Here is an 8,169-nt window from a genome sequence, read left to right on the forward strand (position 1 = left end):
GCTTTTTGACCCAGATACGCCACTGAGAGGGAAGGACTCAGATCCTTCCCTCTCCTTAGGTAAGTATTTGACTTTTGTTTTTTTAGTTTGGGTAACATTGACTTTAATGGAGGTTAGGCTGCCGGTCCCCAGGAGTTTAAAGAGGAACTGTTACCAAGAATTGAACTTCATCCTAATCAGCAGCTGATACCCTCTTTTCCATTAAAAATCTTTACCTTTTCTCGAATAAATCATCAGGGGCTTTGCCACTGTAGGGGGCCCGCCTGGCCGGCTGCCTATTTTTATTTTCTGCCTTTTTTTTCAGTCATAGGCCCAGGGCCCGTCCAGGATTGCCAGAGTGAACCCCCCCGGCTCCCTATTTCTCTGTCGCTCATTGCAGAGATGCTGGCATGTGAAATGGGATTATTTCCACCTGTTGCCTCTGTGCACATTTCCCCGATACTTACTTCATAGTGCCTGGCCCGAAACACAGATGAGCAGCGCTGGTTGTGGCCATAGCCGGCCTTTGATATGAGCGACTGGAGCGGTCGCTCAGGGCGCCGGCTTTCAAGGGGGCGCCTATAGCTGGTTGCCTATACTGAGGGCACCTACACCTGATTTCCTATACTGAGGGCACCTATAGCTGGCTACCTTTACAAAGGGCTCCAACACCTGGCTACCTATACTGGAGGCACCTACGCCTGGCTACTTATGGGGGGATGGAGACCCTCAACTGACCTATACTGGGGCCATCTATGCTTGGCAACCTATATTAAGGGCACCTACACATGAGATCCTATACTGGGGGCACCTATACCTGGCTACCTACCTATACTGTGTCTCAGGAGAAAAGGGAAATTGCATATGGGCCTGTGTGTGTGTATACGTGCGTGCATGTGTGTATGTGCACATGGGAAAAGGATGAAGGGGGGGGGGGGGGGGGCACAAAAATCAGGTTTTGCTCAGGGCGCTGTGAAACCTAAGGCCAGCCCTGGTTGTGGCTCCGCCCCTCCTCAAAGCGCTGCATGCTGTTCCACCTCTCCCACACTTAGCTCTGCCCTCCCCACACATAGTCCCAGCCATCCCGCACGGCTCTGGGTGTAGCCCCGCCCTCTTCCCACCTGCCTGGCTGGTCCCAGCTATCAAGAGAGGGGGCAATGGGGCACACAGAGTGAAGGGAAGTTCAAGGGAGAGAGAAGCTGCGGGAACTCAGTGAGCAGCAGAAGGAAATGAAAAAGGGCTGGTTCACACGGGCTTCTGCTGAGCTTCTGCTCAGCATCTCGTTCAAACACTGTGGTTTTTATTTTCAAGAATTCCAGTGTTTAACAGCTAAGCTTTAAATGGATTTTGAAGGCTTTTAATGGCTCTCAGGAGAGCGTTGTGTTTTTCTGGGCTTTTGGTGGCTTTTGCAGTAAGTGTATTGAAAGGGCTAGGCTTTTGTTGGCTTTCAGTGGCTTTTGCTGGCTTTCAAATACATCCCCAGCAACTGCAGACGCCTTCTAGAAGCTGCATGTTGCTTTTGAGATGAGACGCCGGGATCAACTGCCAGGTTTTCATTCTTTTTTTGATGACTGCCCTGATGGCTACATTAGCTCTTTTATGCCTATGTTAAATGAGTGAACCTTATTGTCATGTCCCATTTTCATCTAGTATACTAGATATTTATGTCTGAATTGTGTATCAATAATGCTATTTGTATTTCAAGGTGGCGTGCGATCCACATATGCCAGATAGTGCTTTTTTATTTATAAGGCTTTCATGAAAGCCTGCAGAAGCTTGTACTAGTTGCTCCCATTCACTTGCATAGGACAACGCTCGATCCCTAAAAATGTTACTTTGAAAGTTGCGCGTTTAATGCCAGCCAAATGTCCATGTGAACCAGCCCTAATGCTCTGCTGCTGCCAGCCTGTGAGCCGCAGCCTCCTCATTCCTCACCGCAGGCTCAGTCACCTGCCTGCCAGTGCCCAACCTCACCTGTGGCAAGCTGGACCTGAGTTCCAGGGACAGCAGCAGCACACGGTGCCACCACCCACCAGTGCCACTGTGAGCAGCAGGTAAGCTCTTACAAGAAAAGTCACCAACGAGGGATTATTATTTGATCCCTGTGGCGACATTGCACTGCCGATACTGTACAATGCATCACTAGTTTGCAGTTGGGGGGGGGGGGGGGGGGGGGGCAGCGCAGGAGTAACGTGTTGCGGCGACGGGGTGAGCGGAGAGAAAATGTTCTTGGCCAGCAATCGGCCAACTCAATCTGCCCGGCAGATCGCCCCAACAATGCTGCCAAGAGTGCGCATCACGGCCACACACACTGCCGACGCTTACTCCTGCAGTTCTGGGCGCCATCACTTGTCAGTTTTGCCATGGCAACAGAACACGGAAGTCTGCGCTACATAAAGCGGCCAGCCGACTTCAGTGTCCTGTTGCTGTGGTAACACTGACACTCGGCAGCGCCCAAATCGCAGGGTTAAGCTGCAACATGTGGGCATGTTGCAGGCTCTGGGCGACACTGGGAGTGCAACGGGAGTGGGCCATGGTGAGAGGCTAGTGTGGGGTGTGTTTTGGAGGACAGCAGCAAGCAGTTGAGAGCAGCTGCAGTGTGTGTGTTAGATGTGCATACCTCAAGTCAAAACTTCCTGGGATAAGAAAGGCGTACATTTAATCCATGCCCCTGCCACACCCCTAATCACACCCTCACTACACCTCAAGTCACACACAACAAAGATTTCATAACAAAAATATTTTTTGGGGGGCTAATCCTCTGCAAATTATTTTAGCTTGTTCTATTTTGTAGTTGGACTCCTTTATGTATCATTTTTCTTATGTTGACTGATGCACTAATTTGTAATGTTGATGAATTATGTTGTTTTATTTGCTCAAAAAAAGACAAAAAAAAATCAATAAAAATGATCGATAAACAAAAATATGTTATTTTATAAATCAAATCACACTGGTACTTTCTATCCTGGTTCATTTTCCTTCATATTAACATGTGAAAATGAAGAAATGTATTCATTTAAAGGACCTTGACCTTTCAACAGCTTTTGACACAGTAGATCATCCCCTACTCCTCCAGTCCCTCCAGTCCATGGGCATTCACGACCTCGCCCTGACCTGACTTTCATCCTACCTCTCCAACCGCTCCTTCACAACTTCCTTCAATGAGTCCTCATCCACCCCCAACCACCTCTCGTGGGAGTCCCCCAAGGCTCGGTCCTTGGCCCCTACTGTTCTCCCTATACACATTCTCCATTGGCAAGGTTATCTCCTCCATGGGTTTTAACTATCATCTGTATGCAGATGACACCCAGATCTACCTCCACACCCCTGACATATCCACAAGGTCTCCTCCTGCCTATCAGCCATCTCCTCCTGGATGTCCGCTAGGTTCCTGAAACTAAATCTAGACAAAATGGAATGTATGATCTTTTCACCCCAGCCATTCTTGAACCTCCCAGATGTGCAGGTCACTGTTGACCACACTACCATTCGCCCTACCTCTCAAGCCCGCTGTCTGGGTGTCACCCAGGACTCCGCACTCTCCTTCACTCCCCACATCCAAAACCTCACAAAGTCCTGCAACTTCCACCTTCGTAACATCTGTAAGATTCACCCTTTCTTGACCTCTGCCACCACCAAACTCCTCATCCATGCCCTCATAATTTCCCACCTTGACTATTATTATTATTATTATTATTTAGTATTTATATAGCGCCGACATATTACGCAGCGCTGTACAATGTATATATATATCTTGTCACTAACTGTCCCTCAAAGGAGCTCACAATCTAATCCCTACCATTGCCATATGTCTATATTATGTAGTGTAAGTACTGTAGTCTAGGGCCAATTTTAGGGGGAGCCAATTCACTTATCTGTATGTTTTTGGAATGTGGGAGGAAACTGGAGTGCCCGGAGGAAACCCACGCAGACACGGAGAGAACATACAAACTCTTTGCAGATAGTGCCCTGGCTGGGATTCGAACCAGGGACCCAGCGCTGCAAGGCGAGAGAGCTAACCACTATGCCACCGTGCTGCCCACTACATTGACATTGACTACTGCAATGCCCTGCTGTCTGGTCTCCCTATGACCCAAATTGCCCCGCTGCAGTCCATCATGAATGCAGCAGCCAGAATTATCCACTCTTCCCATCGCTCCACCACGGCGGATCCCCTCCTTGAATCCCTCCACTGGCTTCCTATCCAGTCCAGAATCAGATTCAAGATACTGTGTCTGACCCAGGGGCGTTTCTAGGGTCCTTGGAGATCGGGGGCACCTGTGGGCACCAGGCGGGGAGTTATATGCGGCGCGCGCAGGGCGTGGCCATGCGGTGAGTGAGCGTGGCCATGGGTGGGGCCAAATGTACATGAACTTAGCAGCGGTGTAAGCTACAGATAACGGGCCTGCCCATCAAAATATTGGATGGAGCCCCCTGTCCTTTATTTGGATAATTTACAATCAGTATAGGCACAGATCAAAGATGTATACGCACATACAATTTTGATTGGTCAATTACTGACCCCCAATTTTACCACCCCCGTGCAGTAAGTGGGCCAACAGACAATGAATTTTATGAACAGAGCTAAAATTGGCTAATCAAAATTGTATGTGTGTACCAGGCTTTACAGCTAATACTGTACAAACTGAAAGTAGCAGGGATCAGCATACAATATAGCTGGTTTACAATCAGTAAAGGCACAGAGTAACACCTTACACTGTACACACTGGAGGTAAATCAGCACACAGTGCAGGCACTAGAGAACAGCCTATACTGTACATACTGTAGGCAGCAGAATTCAGCACACTGCAGCTAGCGTGCCAAAAATATGACGATCACGTTGTGCGGCGTGCTTATCGCGCCGCACCGAAAAATGGGTGGGCCATGGACCAGAATATAGGTGTGGTAACGGGTGGAGACAAATTTACATGAACCTAGCAATGGTGGGACAATAGATTATGACAGTGGTGGCGAACCTTTTGGAGGCCGAGTGCCCAAACTGCAACCCAAAAGTCACTTATCTATCGCAAAGTGGCAACCGCAATTTAAACTAAATACTGTACAAACGTTTTAACTCATACATGAACATTATGGAAAATCCAAGTTGAAAATAAACTGTGAAGATCCATCCATCCATCCATCCTACTCCTGAAAAATGTATTCAATTTTTTAGAACCTCCCAGTTTTATTTTCTGTTTTAAAAAGCTAAAAAAGTAGGTTTAATGCTATTGTCTCATATGATAAGGATTCAGCTTTTCCCATAGTCTCGCAGTTAGCAATCATGTGACCCCAAACAAGACAAATTCAGCAATCATGAGGCCCCGAACAAATCATGAGGCCCCCAACAAGACAAATTCAGCAATCATGAGGCCTCCAACAAATCATGAGGCCCCCAACAAGAAATTCAGCAATCATGAGGCCCCCAACAAATCATGAGGCCCCCAACAAGACAAATTCAGCAATCTTGAGGCCCCCAACAAATCATAAGGCTCCCAACAATACAAATTCAGCAGTCATGAGGCACATAAATAGACAGCATTTCACATAAATAGGCAGAATCCCCCCTTAATATGGTAGCCCCCACGTTAGGTAGTGAGTGACAGGGACCCCCAGGTTAGCTAGTGAGTGACAGGGAGCCCCTTCAGGCAGTGAGTGAGTGCCAGGGAGCCCCTTCAGGCAGTGAGTGAGTGCCAGGGAGCCCCTTCAGGCAGTGAGTGAGTGCCAGGGAGCCCCTTCAGGCAGTGAGTGAGTGCCAGGGAGCCCCTTCAGGCAGTGAGTGAGTGCCAGGGAGCCCCTTCAGGCAGTGAGTGAGTGCCAGGGAGCCCCTTCAGGCAGTGAGTGAGTGCCAGGGAGCCCCTTCAGGCAGTGAGTGAGTGCCAGGGAGCCCCTTTAGGGAGTGAGTGAGTGAGTGAGTGCCAGGGAGCCCCTTTAGGGAGTGAATGAGTGCCAGGGAGCCCCTTTAGGGAGTGAGTGAGTGCCAGGGGGAGCCCCTTTAGGGAGTGAGTGAGTGAGTGCCAGGGAGCCCCTTTAGGGAGTGAGTGAGTGCCAGGGAGCCCCTTTAGGGAGTGAGTGAGTGCCAGGGGGAGCCCCTTTAGGGAGTGAGTGAGTGCCAGGGAGCCCCTTTAGGGAGTGAGTGAGTGCCAGGGAGCCCCTTTAGGGAGTGAGTGAGTGAGTGCCGGGGAGCCCCTTTAGGGAGTGAGTGAGTGCCAGGGAGCCCCTTTAGGGAGTGAGTGAGTGCCAGGGGGAGCCCCTTTAGGGAGTGAGTGAGTGCCAGGGAGCCCCTTTAGGGAGTGAGTGAGTGCCAGGGAGCCCCTTTAGGGAGTGAGTGAGTGCCAGGGGGAGCCCCTTTAGGGAGTGAGTGAGTGCCAGGGAGCCCCTTTAGGGAGTGAGTGAGTGCCAGGGGGAGCCCCTTTAGGGAGTGAGTGAGTGCCAGGGAGCCCCTTTAGGGAGTGAGTGAGTGCCAGGGGGAGCCCCTTTAGGGAGTGAGTGAGTGCCAGGGAGCCCCTTTAGGGAGTGAGTGAGTGCCAGGGAGCCCCTTTAGGGAGTGAGTGAGTGCCAGGGGAGCCGCTTTAGGGAGTGAGTGAGTGTCAGGGAGCCCCTTTAGGGAGTGAGTGAGTGAGTGCCAGGGAGCCCCTTTAGGGAGTGAATGAGTGCCAGGGAGGCCCCCCTCCGCCGCCGCCGCTCCCCCCACCCCCCTTACCTTGTAGCAGACCTCAGGATCAGCGGCGACCCGACCAGTAAGAGCGGGCGCTGGACGCACCCGCTCGATATGCGGAAGTGATGTCACTTCCGCATATCAGTGCGGGCGCTGGGTCCTAGCGCCCGCACGATTGGTCGCCGGCTCGCCGCCTGATCCTGAGGTCTGAGTGACGTGGCGGCGGCGGCTGGAGGGAGCCGCTGCCAGAGGGGGCCGGGCAGAGATCCGTGGCACCCCAGGATAGTTTGGGGGCCCGTGCCCCCCCAAAACAGGGCTAGCGACGCCCCTGGTCTGACCTACAAATCCGTCCACAAAACCTGTCCAACCTACATTTCTGATCTTACTCAGAGATACACACCAAGCCGCTCACTCCGCTCTTCCAATGAACTTCGCCTTTTGTGTCCTACCTGATCATGCACCTCCATTACTGTGACCCATGCTATGCATCTGAGTGAACCAAACTTGCCTAATCTCCATGCTCCATCCAGAGACTGTCTAAGCATTACCTGGTACTCATACTGTGCTGTGTGACCTGGTCTTTCTTGTATTCCTGTATTGTCATATTGCTGTATGTGACCCCTAAATAATGTCTGTAACCTAAACTTATGTCCAGCGCAGAGTAGTATGTTGGCGCTTTATAAATACAATAAATAAATCAAAATAAATAAATTATATGAGTACAGTATAGTGCTCTTACTTGTTCCATTTGAATATTTCTTTCACCTGTTTCCACCTCGATTAATAAGAATCCACCCCATCAATCCAAGATCTCTATTGAGTGCATAGTAGATGTGTGTTCAAATCATTAGATCTCAACTGATGGCCTCCTTTAAACTGCGTTTTTGCAGTTCTACTTATGTTTGTTCAGTTCTGTTAATTCATCTGGTTTTTTTTTTTTGATCCAGAACCTACATATTATAACTGTCTTGTCACATCAGGTTTTTCTCAGCTTGATGATCTCACTCTTAATATATTACTTATATTAGAATTAGTGCTATTCCTTTACCAGGGCCGGTCCGCTCATGAGGCGGGGTGAAACATTTGCCTCAGGCGGCAAACTTCTAGGGGCGGCACCCGCCCGGGGGGGGGGGGGGCGCCGCCGAGCCGAAGGGGTAGCAGGCAGGTCGGGGGTATTGGACCTAGCGGTGGGGAGGGGTGTCGGACCCCCCCTCCCTTGCCTGGGTCCCCCGATCTGCGCTCCCCTCCAGCTGTAATTAGGAAGCAGACGCTTGCAGATCGTAAGAGGCAACGGGCGGTGAGGACTCACCGTATCCGCGTTCCAGCGAGCGCTCCACTGACGTCACTTCCTGCATCGCCGCCCACTGTATTGTAAGTGGACGGCGATGCAGGAAGTGACGTCAGTGGAGCGCACGATTTGCCTCCTAAATTTGCCTCAGGCGGCAAAAAGTCTAGGGCCGGCCCTGTCCTTTACTATTGACTAACCACTATGAAAATATGGTAAATTAATGCCAAAGGCCTTAATAGAGGTCGAG

Source organism: Hyperolius riggenbachi, chromosome 4, assembly GCF_040937935.1.
Source record: "Hyperolius riggenbachi isolate aHypRig1 chromosome 4, aHypRig1.pri, whole genome shotgun sequence".
NCBI lineage: Eukaryota > Metazoa > Chordata > Amphibia > Anura > Hyperoliidae > Hyperolius > Hyperolius riggenbachi.